This window comes from Vulpes lagopus, chromosome 3, assembly GCF_018345385.1.
Source record: "Vulpes lagopus strain Blue_001 chromosome 3, ASM1834538v1, whole genome shotgun sequence".
NCBI classification, from domain to species: Eukaryota; Metazoa; Chordata; class Mammalia; order Carnivora; family Canidae; genus Vulpes; species Vulpes lagopus.
The window spans coordinates 165,237,626-165,252,898 of record NC_054826.1 but is presented as its reverse complement, the minus strand read 5'-3'; positions in this window follow the sequence as shown (position 1 = coordinate 165,252,898).

The following is a 15,273-nucleotide window of genomic DNA, read 5'->3' as shown; positions in this document are numbered from 1 at the left end:
CCATTCAACTTCATCCATAGCTTTGTTAAAATCCCTTCTTTTCCTACTTATATTTTGGTCTGTGCATCTAACGCGAGGTGAGAAGAGCTACATTTCTGTGTCTATTATTGTCTGTCTGCTCATGTGCTTCTTGAAGGCTTGGCTTTCAGTGTTGTGATGTTATGATATTTAAATATGTGTGACAACTCTGTCCTCCTTGTGGGCTTGTGAAGTAGAAAGTGGTACTTTCTGTATCATTCAGTTGGCCTTGAATTCCATTTTGTCTTGCACGAATTTTTGAAAGCTTTAAATAGACATTCAGTTTTTCTGATTCAGAATCTTGACAGGTAACAGATAGTTGATGGACAAAAAGAACCCCCCTGCACCGGAATATGATTACCACACTGGTATCGCATCTACGCATTGCCGAAGTGAGGGCTCAGGGAGGGGGGCAATGAGGTCTGCCAATGGAAAAGAATGAATCTAATGAGAAAAATAAACTTTTCCTTTTTTTTTTTTTTTAAAGAATGTATTTATTAGAGAGTGGCAGAGGGAGTGAGAGAGTGAGCATGAACAGGGGGGAGGAGAAGGGGGGGCTGAGCAGGGATCCCAAGGGGGAGCTCCATCCCAGGACCCCGGGATCCTGACCTGAGCTGAAGGCAGACCGTCAACCAACTGAGCCACCCAGGCGCCCCTAAACTTTACTTTTCATCGTTCATAAAGTACACTAACAAATAACAGCAAGGGCAGGAAAAGAACTAAAATTCATGTAAAAAGAACCCCTCACCGCCTCCCCCCCCCAAAAAAAAAGAGTGTCAGTTCTTCCTTACTTTTCCTGGTAATTCTGTTTAACATGAAGTTCCTAAGGTAGGAATATGGTACTATCATGTTGGGGTCATAAATTATTTGTATTAGTTTAAATATGTTTGCCATTTAGATGGGTATAATTTTGGGAATTAGAATTCACTAAGTGTACTTTAATTCTCAATATTTAATTCCTTCAAAACTCTAACAACAACAACAAAAAAACCCTAGCTAAAATTTCATTAAGTAATTATCCTTCCATTTAGCATAACATAATAGATTCAGCCACTTTATTAGGGTTTTTATGCAATAAAAGTGTTATTTTCTAACACACTTAAGATCCAAATAAGAGATTTGTCATAGCTTTACTGAATGTTGTCCTCAATCTCAATGGAAATTTTTAAATTTTAATACCATTCGCCACCAACGTTGCCTTAACAGTTCTCAAAGTTCCTACATATCCACTGTGAGGTGACCTTGAGGGGCAGGCATTCCACAACCTCAAATGATCACCGCTAATCAGGGAATGCAGCTATCATTTAGATCAAATCTCAGAATCTCCTTTTAAAAATATGTTTTATTGGACCTGACCTTCTTTTACCTTAGTTATGCACACTTACCCATCAGATTGGAAGACTTTTTTAGCATTTGAAAAAGTTCTTTTCTCTGAGGGGCATCCCACTGCATGCATAATAGACACGCTTAATAGAAGCAGAGCTATACAAAACTAAAAAAACAAAACAAAACAAAAAAAAAAACCTCTATTTTGTACTTTTCTACTCTCCCTTACATATTTTATTTTTAATTTGATAAGTTTATTGCTTTTTATAGATGCTAGTTGTTTTTAGTGAGGCCTCAATGTTATTTGTTTTGTAGCAGTTTCTTTATTCAGCCTCGTAAAGTCCTAACAATTTTCAAAACCTCAAGATGCATCCACTGTGACGAGCTCATTCCCAAATATTTTAGCCCAGTTGATCTTGTGTCCCCTAGAACCCCTGGGGTATCTGGGTTTATGGCCACCGCCATCTTGGTAAGTTCGTCGTTTGGTCTTGTGTCTCACATGGCTCATGTGTAAGTCTCCTCAGATCCCACCCATTGGGTTCACCCCGTTTGTATTTCTTCTCCTACTCTTGCAGCACCACGTGGTCCCACCTACCTCCGTTATTGACCCATTCCTGTCAACCGACTTGGCCTGTTCTCCTTCTAGGCCCATTGCAGCCTAGATATTAATGAACAGATATTTAGAATTTTTTTTTTTTCTCCCTGAGCTCTGATTATCATCATGGGGTTGGCTGGGAAGATTCTAGAGTGGTTCTGGCTATAGCAGTTAATCAGGCTCCCTCAGAATTTTGAAAATTCTGTTTACTATGCAAAAATACTGGTTTCCCTAACACTGTCTTATGTTACTATCTGAAGTTTTCCTTCCATTTTTTGAGCACTTACACTTGGTACTCTGAATACCCTACTAAACTCAGTTTCCCTGCATAATAGCAATCTGGCTGCAGTAAACATTGCTTCTTCTTTATGTTCTTCACATCTGCTTCTCAAGGCTTTACATTCCCACTGGAAAATTATCGAGCCATCCAGTTCTTTGAGGGGCTGTCCTCTAGATCATAGGTCACACAGGTCAGGGACCTCAGGGCTCAGATATACTTGCAAGTTGAATTGGCTTTCCTAGTTCTGACATTACCCAGACTGACTTTTACCTCCCAAAAGAAAAACAAAGTTTTGTTTTGTTTTGTTTTTTTCTCACACACACACACACACACTTAAAATACACAACTGCACACAAAATTGCTTCTTGGAAAAGACTAAGGATTAATAAACTACTTCTAAGACAGTAAATATCGCTTCATGTAAGTGAATGATTAATGCATTTTTGTTTTTTAATGTTCTAATGACAAAAGAGATTTTTTTAAAAAAAATTCCAGTATAATAATATACAGTATTATGTTGGTTTCAAATATACAATATAGTGATTCAACGATTCCATACATTAGTCAGTGCTCATTATGATAAATGTACTCTCAATCCCCTTCACCTCTTTCCCCATTTACCACCTACCTCTCCTCTGGTAACCAACAGTTTCTTCTCTACATTTAAAAGTCTGCTTTTTGGTTTGCCTCTTTTTTTCCTGGTTCATTTATTTTTGTTTCTTAAATTCCACATATGAGTGAAAATAATATGGTATTGGTCTTTCTCTGACTGACCCGTTTCTTCACAGTATGCTCTCTAGATCCATCCATGTTGTTGCAAAGGTCAAGATTTCATTCTTTTTTATGGCTGAGTGATAGTCCATTATCTATACATTCCACTTTTCCTTTTTCCATTCATCTACCAATAGACACTTGGTGTCAATAGACACTTGCTTCCATAATTTGTCTATCGTAAATAATGCCACAATAAGCACAGAGATGCATATATCTTTTCAAAGTACTGCTTTTGTATTCTTTGAGTAAATATCCAGTAGAGGAATTACTGGATCATATGGTAATTCTATATTTTTAATTTTTGAAGAATCTCCATACAGCTTCCCACAGTGACTGCACCATTTTGCGTTCCCACCACCAGTGCCTTAGGGTTACTTGTTCTCTGCATCCTCGCCAGCACTCGTTTATTGTGTTGATGTTAACCATTCTGACAGGTGTGAGGTGATATTTCATTGTGGTTTTGATTTGCATTTCCCTGAGGATGAATGGTGTTGAGCATCTTTTCATGTGTCTGTGGCCATCTGGATGTCTTCTTTGGAGAAATATCTATTCACGCCTTCTGCCCACTTTTTAATTAGATTATTTGGTTTTTGGAGGTTGAGTTGTATAAGTTCTTTATATATTTTGGATATAACCCTTTATCAGATATATCATTTGTAAATACCTTAGCCCATTCAGTAGGTTGTCTTTTAGTTTTGTTGATTGTTTCCTCTGCTGTGCAGAAGCTCTTCCTTTTGATGTAGTCCCAATAGTTTATTTTTAGTTTTGTTTTTCTTGCCTCAGAACACAAAAGTGTTGCTATAGCCAATGAGAAATTACAGCGTGTGCTCTCTTTGAGGACTTTTATGGTTTTAGGTCTCACTTTTAGGTCCTTAATCCATTTTGCGTTTATTTTTGTGTAGTTTAAGAAAGTAGTCCAGTTTCATTCCTCTGCATGTTGCTGTCCAGCATTCCCACCATTTGTTCAGGAGACTTTTTCCCATTGCATATGCTTGCCTCCTTTTTTTTAATTTTTTTCCTTGTGTTTTTTGTAGAAAATTAATTGACCATATAATCATGGGTTATTTCTGGGTTCTCTATTCTCTCCCATTGATCTATGTGTCTATATTTGTGCCAGTACCATTCTGTTTTGATTATTACAACTTTGTGATATATCTTGAAATCTGGGATTGTGATACTTCCAATTTTGTTCTTTTTTTTTTTTTCCAAGATTGCTTTGGCTATTTGGGGTCTTTTGTGATTCCACACAAATTTTAGGATTATTTGGTTTAGTTCTGTGAAAAATGCTATTGTATTTTGAGAAGGATTACATGAAATCTATAGATTGCTATGGGCAATATGGACATTTTAACAATATTTGCTCTTCAAATCCATGAGCATGGAATATTTTTCCATTTGTTTGTCTTCAGTTTCTTTCATCAATATTTTATAGTTTTCAGAGTACTGGTCTTTTACCTCCTTGGTTAAGTTTATTCCTAGGTATTTTATTATTTTTTGTGCAGTTGTAAATGGGATTGTTTTTAAATTTCTCTTTCTGCTATTTAATTATTAGTGGATAGAAGTGCAATGGATTTCTATATATCAACTTTGTATCCTGAAAACTTGCTGAATTCATTTATGAACTTCTAGTAGTTTTTGGTGGAGTATTTAGGGTTTTCTATATATTATATGTCATCTGCAAATAGTAAAAGTTTTACTTCTTCCTTACCAATTTGGATGCAATTTATATCTTTTTATTGCTGTGGCCAGGACTTCTAGGACTCTGTTGAATAAAAGTAATGAGAGTGAACATACTTGTGTTGTTTCTGACCTTGAGGGAAAGCTCACAGTTTTCCACCATCGAGTATAATGTTAGCTGTGGGTTTTTCATATGTGGCCTTTAATATGTTGAGATATGTTCCCTCCATAAACCTACTTTGTTGAGGACTTTTATCATGAATGAGTGTTGTATTTTATCAAATGCTTTTTTTGTGTCTATTGAAATGATTACATGGTTTTTATCCTTTTCTTGTTGGTGTGATTAACACATTTCTTAAAAATCTTAAATTCACTTTTAAATAACAATATGTGAAATTCTAATTCATTGATTACCTTTCGGGACACAACCAAGTATTGTCTTGATTTACATATTTGTTAAATGCAGGCCTTAAAATTTTCTGTCTGTACCAATTGGCTGCTGAATGTCAACTTTATAAAGGCAAAAATCATATCTATTTACAATGTTTTTAGTAGATAAGAACAAGGTTCACTGGTTGATTTGTTTTGTTTTGTTTTTTTAAGTAAGAATTAAATTGTTAGACATATTGTCATATTTAATCCCAGGGAGACTCAAAAAAGAAATTGATAGCTTCTTGAGAAAATCTTTAAATTAATAAGCTACAGAAGATATCAGTGTCAATTAGTATCTGGATATAATTGACCCCTGGATTTTTCTCTGCACCAGCCATGCACCACATCAGATCCTACAGTAAAATTAGAGAAAACAGAGACTATTTAGCTCACAGGACCTTGGGAATTTTATTAGCTATTAAAAGTCATAATATTCAATCCAAACCTATCTGAGAGAAAGAGATTTAACCAAGTTTTTGAGTTTCAGCATTACATTCTTCTCCAGTGTCTCTCAAATTTTTGTTTCTCCTATTACATTCACCAGGCCAGGAGGAAAAAAAAATGTCTATATTGTTATATTTTACCTGAAATCACATGGTCTTTTATCTGAAATCACATTTCTTTATATCCTAGCACCAAGGTCATCCATAAGCCTTTGAGGATTTTAAATATTACAAATAAGAAAACTTAGTCCTTCTCAAAGAATTATAAAAAATTTAGGCCAGAAGGATATGGAAAATAGGGGTAGTCTTTTAAAACTATTGGTTAACACAACAGGAAAAATAAGGTCACTAATCATTTAAGGTTATTACACATTGAATATGTAATGGCACCTTTTGGTTATAAACACAAATAATTATTTTTTTTGCCTATCTATCTACTTAGTATTGTTAGAAAAAGGCACCCAAAATCTGTAAGTAGGGCAAAAGAATACATATCTTTCTGATGTCACATTGAAGTGTTGCTTAACATAGCAATCTAACAGTTAACTTTTTAGAAGAACATATGATTACTTGACATTGTTATTTGCTATTTATTAAGAGTTTAGACTGTGAAGTTACATGTGAACTTGGAGTTTTTTATATTGTAGAGACATGAATAATTTCTTTTGTAAAAAGTCAACCCTAGAGGTGAACTGTATAATATTTACCAGGTTTTTAAAATCTAAACTAGAAATCTTTTCTAAAATTTCTTTATCTAAATGCCCTATAAATATCCAATTCCCAAAATACCTTTTGAGCTACTATGACTATCATACTTGTTGTTCATCAATTATTGAGTGAAATACATTTTGGATACATGTTCATTTTGTATGTACATGAGGGCCATGATTGTACCATTTGGAAATTATTCTTTGTTAGTACAACTCAAATCTTCTTGGAGTGTAGACCTCTTTTGCAAATAATCTTAAGCCTCTATGGCAAGCACTTCTAAAAACTGAACTCATTAATTCTCTGCAGTTGATGAAATGGAAAGGAGTCCCCTTCTGTGGATGTACTTTGTTTTAGTTTAGTTAGACACTAATCTAGTCTAATTTCCTGGGCTTCCCGGTAGAGCAACCATCTACTCAGAGTAGGATGGAGGTGTTGGAAAGGAAAAACTTTCCTGTATCCTTCAAGATTCTTCCAGTCAGTTTAAGAAATAAATTGACATGAAACAGATTAACAAGAGAAAAAAAAAATAATTATCTGTGCACAGATGCCCAATAATAAAATTAAGATCTAAAGAAATAATCAAGGCAGACAGTTTTTTATCTTTTTTGGGCACAGAGACAATAAATCTATGAGGAGTTGACCGAACAAAGAAGACTTTGGGAGCTCAGTTAGTAAGGAATTCTAAGTAGGATTTGGGTTAGGGTAATGAATTAGTAAACAAGGTTGTTTAAACAGCCTTCCTGGCTCTGAAGTCCTTATCTCTGGCGATAAGGATGTCCCATCACTTCCTGGTGTAGAGAAGTTACCTTTCACATGAGAGATTTATTTCCTGCTCTCTGAAGAGGAAGCAGAAGCAGGGGGTGGTCAGAGTGTTTCTTTTGCACTGATGATTCTTAAGTATCTTTTAACTAAAAAATAATCGGTATGCCAAAGTGACACTTTTGAGGTGGCTTACCCTAGGGCCCTACAGTCCTCACTGGATAATTTATGATTAATGATCATTAATATGGTTGCCAGGCTGTTTCTAACTGCCAGCTTCCTGCCAGATTTCTACCTAAATGTTGTTTTGAACTGTTTTGTTAACATGTCTTGCCTAAGCAGGTCCTTTGATTTTACTTTGTGGACCCTCAGCTCTCATCACACAAGCACCTTGCTGTTGCTGCTAGCCAATTAACTGGGGTGCTAAAAGAAACCCAAAGCATCATAACACAGTTGTTGGATTCTATTGTATTTTGTAAATAGAAAAGATTCACTAGAAAACAAAACCATTCAAGTAAATAAACAGCAGGTGAATACAGGCTTCTTGTGTGAGAATGGTTTTAGAAATAAGCAGGTGCCTTTATTTTCTACTTCCAAGATCAAAAAAATTTGAGAGTAAACATCAAAGGGCCAACATCATTATTGCAAAAGTTCCCAGGAGTCAGAGAAAACAGACTGCAAACATAATGCTGTGGGCACTTGATATGGACACTACGGAGTCTTCAAAGAGCAAAGAGGGTCTGATGGAAGCTAGAGTTGCTCTATTTGCAAGTTCTAAGAATTGTTTCTCAAGCAGCATATTAGAGCTGTGGCAAACTTTGCAAAATCCAGAGTAATTATATACATAGAATAGAAATAAATCCTCTTCTGTGTGATCCAGATTGTTTTTTATCTTTGCATCACAAAATAGAAGCAGTTAATAGTAGCCGTTTCTTGGAATTTTTCTTTTCCAGGAAAAATTTTTATTATTCTTATTTTGATTCCAATGCTATGCTATAACCATTTATATTAATAGTTAGCTAGCTTGACACAAAATGACCGAATAAAACATTTGACTCACTGAACTAACTAATCCCATAACACCAACTGCAGATCTGGTGAAGCAAGTGGGCTGAGGTTGATAGGGAGATTGGGAGACATTTTTACTTTTTGTTTGCTAACAAAATTTTTTGAATCCCTGTGATTTAGGGACCAAAGATATTAACTGTATGTGATATCAAAACAACATTGAAATTGCTATTTCATTTAAGTCAATCAAACCAGTCTCGTATAGACCAAAGGCTTGATTGGCTTAACTGAACTTTGTTTTTCCAGGATGGAATAAAATCATCTTATGTCTTAGTATGTATCTAAAAAAAAATATGATGGAATTCCTGATTTATTCCAGAAATCTGACTTTATGCATGCAGGCATCTCTGAGGGAACTCAGCAGGAAATCTAGCATCTGCTACAGCAACTGGAGAAATCCCTTGGTTCCCAAACTGCTTCTGTCTTAATTTCCTGTCCTCCTTTTTGTTAGCTTATTTAACCTGCAATTTTATAATTAAAGTACAATGTTTTCAGCTCACTGAAAATAACCTATTCAACCTCCTTTCCCTTCACGTGGGGCCTGGAGCCCTGGTGGATTTGGAACATGTTACAAGAATGTCTCTCTCCCTCCCTCCCTTTTCTTCACTGAGTTTCTACATTCTACACGGAGTTTTACCAATGAATGCCCCAATTTATAAGCACAAAAGTGAAAAAGATGTGACTCCTGGTATTGTTTCAGTCAAATGGCCTGGGCCTGATTCCTAGGATCTGAAAAATAACCCAAGTGAAGTTGTTTTGTGTGTCATTCTTATTAACCCTTTCCAATGCCAAACCTGACAAAGAGGAAGCCCATAGACCTCTATTTTTTTTAATATGGAAAAGTATACACCAGTATAAATCCAAATTCTAGTTTTAGTGTGACTTTGCATATCATAATTCTTACTCATTAACTGTTGAATTATATTAATCAGGATTCTTTCAGATACAAATTATAGAAATCTAATTCAAAGTAGCTTGAGCAAAAATAAAAAATGAAAAGGAAATGTGTCGATTCTGAGGATATGCAGTTTGTTCTTTTGACCTCTGGGATCCTTATGTAATAATATTTCTCTTTTCCTTTAGGTTAAGTGGATATCAGACAGTGCACAGATCATTGGGATGATGGTTCCTAACTCTGCTTCTCTCACAAGTAAACTCTATTCTCATGGTAGCCCACAAGAATTTCAAACTTATTTCATCTTAGTTTAGCAACAACAGTGGCCGAGTGCTTCTTTTTTTTTTTTTTTTTTAACAATTTTAGCAAAGATCGTGTGCTTGACTGTCATGGTAAAAGTATGGATTCTGGGTCTAGCTATTGTATCAATCACTGCATTTAGAGGATTTTCTGCTTTGCTTGGTCTTATGTCAACCTTAGAGATGGTAGGTAGGGTTAGAGCTAACTATACCACTAACACTTGAATTAAGAGCTTATGGGAAAGGTGTATTCAAACAAAATTTTGTACTCAATTCATAGAAGGAATCAGAAGGGGAAGACTGGCTGTAAAAGCAACAAATATAAAATATTAGGTCAACCTTGTGGGTGACATTTGCACATGTGCACATACACACAAATCTCATCTCAAACCTACAATTTAAATAATGATCATAAATAGTATAATGCAACTAATTCTTTAATGAGACATGTCCTCCTCTCTCCATAAGGAAGTAATCAAAGACCCATGCAGTTAATGCATCTTATTGCCAATCCACCAGCCCTGAATGATGGACATTAACCATATAAGGTTCTCGTGCTGGGTCTTACGTTCTAGAATTCCTGACAGATAAAGTTAAGCAACTATTAACATAATCTATAAATTCCAAGGGATAACGGCCATAAAAATGCCTATTTAAAAAGACAAGAAGAGTTATTTAGAGTGATATTCAAGGGTATATCCCTTTAGCTGCCCGGGGCTAGTTAGTGAGAATTTGAGAGTCAGAGAATTGTCATAGTGGTCAAATGATTAAAGGTCTCTGTTTCTTTTCTTTTCTCTCTTTTTTTTTTTTAAATTTTAATTCCAGTACAGTTAACATACAGTGTTAAATTGGTTTCAGATGTACAATATAGTGATTCAACAATTCTATACACTACTCAGTGCTCATCAAGATAACTGTATTCTTAATCCCCTTTGCCTATTTCACCCATCCCCCTCCCATTCCTTCTGAGGCAACCATCTATTTGCTCTCTATTTTAAGAGAGTTTTGGGTTTCTGGTTTTGGGTTTCTCTCTGTCTCTTTTTCTCTTCTTTGTTCATTTGTTTTGTTTTCTGAATTCAACAGATGAGTGAAATCATATGGTGTTTGTCTTTTTCTGACTGACTTACTTCACCTAGGATTATTATACTCAAGCTCCATCCATGTCATTGCGAATGGCAAGATTTCCAATTTTTTATAGATAAATAGCATTCTATTGGCAGTCTCTATTTTCTGTGTGGGAGGAAAAAATCTCCCCTTAAAGTTAGGAAGGAGGACAGGTGTTTAATTCACAATGGTGGACTAATTTGCTTTGCATTGAACTGAGCCTCCCATTTAGAAGACTTGGAATAGCTGAAAAAAATATTTTAAAAGAAAAATCTATTTTCAGTTATCAGAGAGCCACCAAGATTAGAGACATAGACATTTAATCCTGATTATGTCAAGCTTCTAGACATCTACTTGCCAAGTGAAGAGCTAGAAAACATTTAACACCAGTGGATCATAGACAAGTATTATTCCTTCATTTCAGTTCAGAATTTCAGATGTTACTCTCTTAATCAATTTAGAAGTACTTTCCTATATCCATAAGTGACTAATAACTATTGAAGTAGGTTAATGCTGATTCTGGTGAATTGCAATAATAACAGAATATTTGACTTTAAGATTTTAAAAATTATGCACAATGGTGGACTAATTTGCCTTGCATTGAAATGAGCCTCCCATTTAGAAGAGTTGGAATAGCTGAAAAAATATTTTAAAAGAAAAATCTATTTTCAGTTATCAGAGAGCCACCAAGACACAAGTCTGGGGAGACTGAGATCTCAGAGACAAAGAAAATCCAGAGGATGATCCTTAATAGTCCAATACACTTTTCCGCACCAGGCATTGGCTGAATCACAGTCAGCTGCTGAGAGTCAAAAAAAGCAGAGCTGTGAAGATGAGCAGGAAGTTCAGCAGATTCACTTGCCAGGGGAACAAACAGTGATGAGATGTTTTGTTTCCTACAGAATTAAGAAACGCAAGGAGTGGATCCTTAAATGTGCTGCTAGTAATTACATGGGGCCACAAAGCTATTGCTATCATTTTGCTTTTTTTTTTTTTTGAACATTTTATTTATTTATTCATGAGAGACACAGAAAGAGGCAGAAACATAGGCAGAGGGAGAAGCAAGATCCCTGCAGGGAGCCCAATGGGAGACTTGATCCCAGGACCCCAGGATCATTGCCCCAAGTTGCAGGTAGACGTTCAAACACTGAGCCACCCAGGCATCCCTCTTCCCTTTTTCTTTTTCTTTTTTTTTTTTTTTTATTTTGCAATGTTTACATTGCATTTCCTTTAAGTTTTTTTCCACTCTTATTTTTGAAATTGGATTTCATGGGACATGTGAATTATGAGTCGCTTATCATTATTCAGGTCTCTGAAAGATAGGGCCCAGAACTGCAGCATTTTTAGTGTGTATTATGAATATTGTGTGTGTGTATATATATGTAATATATGTATTGTATATGTGTGTGTATACATGACTCTTAAAAGATTTTTCCATATAATATCTGAAATATTTGGAAATATTTCCATTCACTCTATTCTGTATTTACTGTTGGCAAAACAAAGACGTTAAGAGTACATGTAGGTAGCAAGTGCCATACTGGAATCCCCATTACCTATCAGCTGTAGGAGCTTGAGCAAGTTACTTTGCCTTTCTGAGCTTCAGTTTTCACATCTTTAGATGTGGGGTTAAAAATAATACTAATCTTATAGGAATTTATTTTGAGAAATACATGAAAATATATGAATATTAAGAACAGCACTTATCAGCTAGTGAGAACTATGTAAATGCTTGTTTTCACCTTCATTATCACCTTATTCTCTAATCTAGGGCCTTATTTGAAGCCAAAATACAGATTTTTGTTATTTGAGGTTAACCACTTTATATCATGGCCTCAAAAATTCCTTTCCAAGGAGCTTCCTTGGTATGTTTTTTAATACCCTTGTCCATTAGTTCTGACCATAGTCTCTTTAGAGAGTAGACATGGGAACATGGATTATGATGTGAGAAGTAGGACCTGGTGAAAGGTTTGGCCATCAAGATTACTGGGTGTTATTTTTTGCTGAAGTATTTTGTTCATTATTGATCAAGAATTCTTGATTCTATTTTTTCTACTTCCACAACACTTTCCATTTGTTATAACTATATTCAAGGTAGCAGAACTGCTTCTGAGCTGTGAGCTCTTCTGGCTACAACTTCCATGGACACGAATCAGCTCAGGTCCATCCAAAAGACTGGCAGAGACCCAGAGAGGTTTATACAGTGTACTCGGCAGATAACAGCTTATGAATTCTTCTGAAATATGGAGCTAAAACAATTCCGAAATAGGTAGACAGCTATGCTGGCTGATGCAATGCTAATATTTTGATGTTACCACATGATTTTGAGATTTTTTTTAACTTACTAATTTTGAGTGTCATTAAAGTCAAAGCCACTTCTATATTTGTGATGATTCAGTGAAATTTTTTTCTGATTTGAATCACAAAATCTCTTTCCAGCTCAAAATGATGACTGATTGATTGTGTACTCTTATCCCATGGAATGTCAGTGACATAAAAATCCAAATATACTCTCATCCTTTTATACTTTACAGCATTTAATCCTGATTATGTCAAGCTTCTAGACATCTACTTGCCAAGTGAAGAGCTAGAAAACATTTAACACCAGTGGATCATAGACAAGTATTATTCCTTCATTTCAGTTCAGAATTTCAGATGTCACTCTCTTAATCAATTTAGAAGTACTTTCCTATATCCATAAGTGACTAATAACTATTGAAGTAGGTTAATGCTGATTCTGGTGAATTGCAATAATAAAGAACAGAATATTTGACTCTAAGATTTTTTAAATTACTGTCATAGACTTTGAAATATATCTGTTTGGATATGGATATGGAGTGAGCTGGTGAATCAGATTTCTCAGTATAATGATGCAGGCTTCTAGGAAGAGTGAATGCAATACAGCAAAATCCATTTCACTTTAAGTGCTCATACAGACACAACATATTGTGTTATAACTACATACAACTACATACCACATGTTATTCCTAACACATACAATACAATGTACTGCAGCACATTGTGTTATAATTTGCTATATTTCTCTTTAAAGCAGGGACCACGCAATTCATTTTATTATTTCAATTGCCTGGTCTAGGGCCTTAATAATTTAGAAAGTATTTGGTAAACAATTTTGAAAAAACATGAATCAACAAGCGTAAGGTCCTTCTACAATATTCACATTTTTAATAGATGAAGTTTCAGGTACTGAAATGGGCATCAATATTTTCAGCACACAAATAATCCATGTAATGGTTTGCTTAGAACTGGGTTATCCTTTATTATGAATAATCAAATCACAGTTAAGTTCATAAAGAAGCTAATGTCCAACAATAATCATCCATCTAAAGTTTAGGCCTGTGATACTTTTCAAACTAATTACTTATTTTAAAATTTTTGTCATCTTTGGAGCTGTTAAACAATCTGCATTGTGTTTGTTGAATTTGTCAAAGGGAAAACAGGTTTATATTTACTTTTATCTTCATTTTGGATATTATATTTTCAAAATTAATATCCTTATTGTTTTTAAAGTTTATTTTTGAAGTACAGTCAACATACAATAGTATATTAGGTTTTTTAGGAACATGATATAGTGATTTGACAATCCCTACACATTACACAATGCTCACCATGATGTGTATTTGCCATCGGTCACCATACAATGATATTACAGTCTTATGGACTATATTCTCTATGCTGTACATTTTACTTTATTTTATTTTATGAATAAGAGGTTAAGTAACATATTGATAGCCACACAGCCAGTGAGAGACAGAACTAGATCACAGAGCTAAGTGCCTTGGCTCCTGGACCCATATCAATAACAGTGGTTATTGTCACATGGTCCCTAAAATAGCCATCAGGATGTGAGTAACTAGTTTATCTGCTGATTATTACAGACACTTGGAATCTCTTAGGATATATTCAAATTATATGTGAAATTCTCTCCAATTGTTGTAAAGTTCTTGCAGAACATTTTAGGTTAAAATATTTTCATGAGGAAGTAAGAGCCATCTCCGGCCCCTACTTAGATCAAAGCCTGGTTTCATATACAATGTTTAAAATATGGAAAACTGCACATCTCTCTCCTGGTGGGATGGAGTATTAAATATGATATTTGAAGAAGGGGAAAATATGGCCTAAGTGATAACCTTAGCAAATGAATCAGTATTCTTTCTATTAAACCTGATTAAATATGCTTATTCCTGGTGCCAAGCAGAGCCCCTTAGATGTATTTTCTATGAAATCTCTGGCATTACAAAGGGCACAGAAAGCTTAAAAATTATTTCTGGAAAGTAAATTAGCTGTTCTGCACTGTTATACATACCTAAACTATAAAAGAGGTGAAAATGTTCTATTCTCTCTCACTAACTGAAATCTTGATTTATTAATTATCTTTACTCTTTAAATAGTCTATTTTTCACTATCTGGAAGTCTCTGCCCATAGGTTAACAATGGAATACCATGGACCCTGGAACTATAAAGCTTGACAGCATCAGTTAAGAACAATACAGGGAATAAGAATAATAACACTATTATACATTGATTATTTCCTGGACAATCGTTGAGATGGATAGCTTTATTATCCCCATTTTATGGATAAGGAAATGAAGGCATAGAGATAGTAGGCCTGTCCAGAACACACAGCTGGTAGGTGGCAAATCATAGACTTGACTCCGGAGCCCATGCTCATGGGCTATATAATTATTACCTGATTATAAAGCTTATAGATAATAATCACAATCTTTCAGGGCTTCTGTGAAAATTAATAGAAAGCAGCACAATATCTGGAGCCCGATATACAATTAACAAATGATCGCATTGCTGTTGATGATGCTAAAGTTATCATTTCATTAAAAATATAATATTTAAAATAATAATAATAATAATAA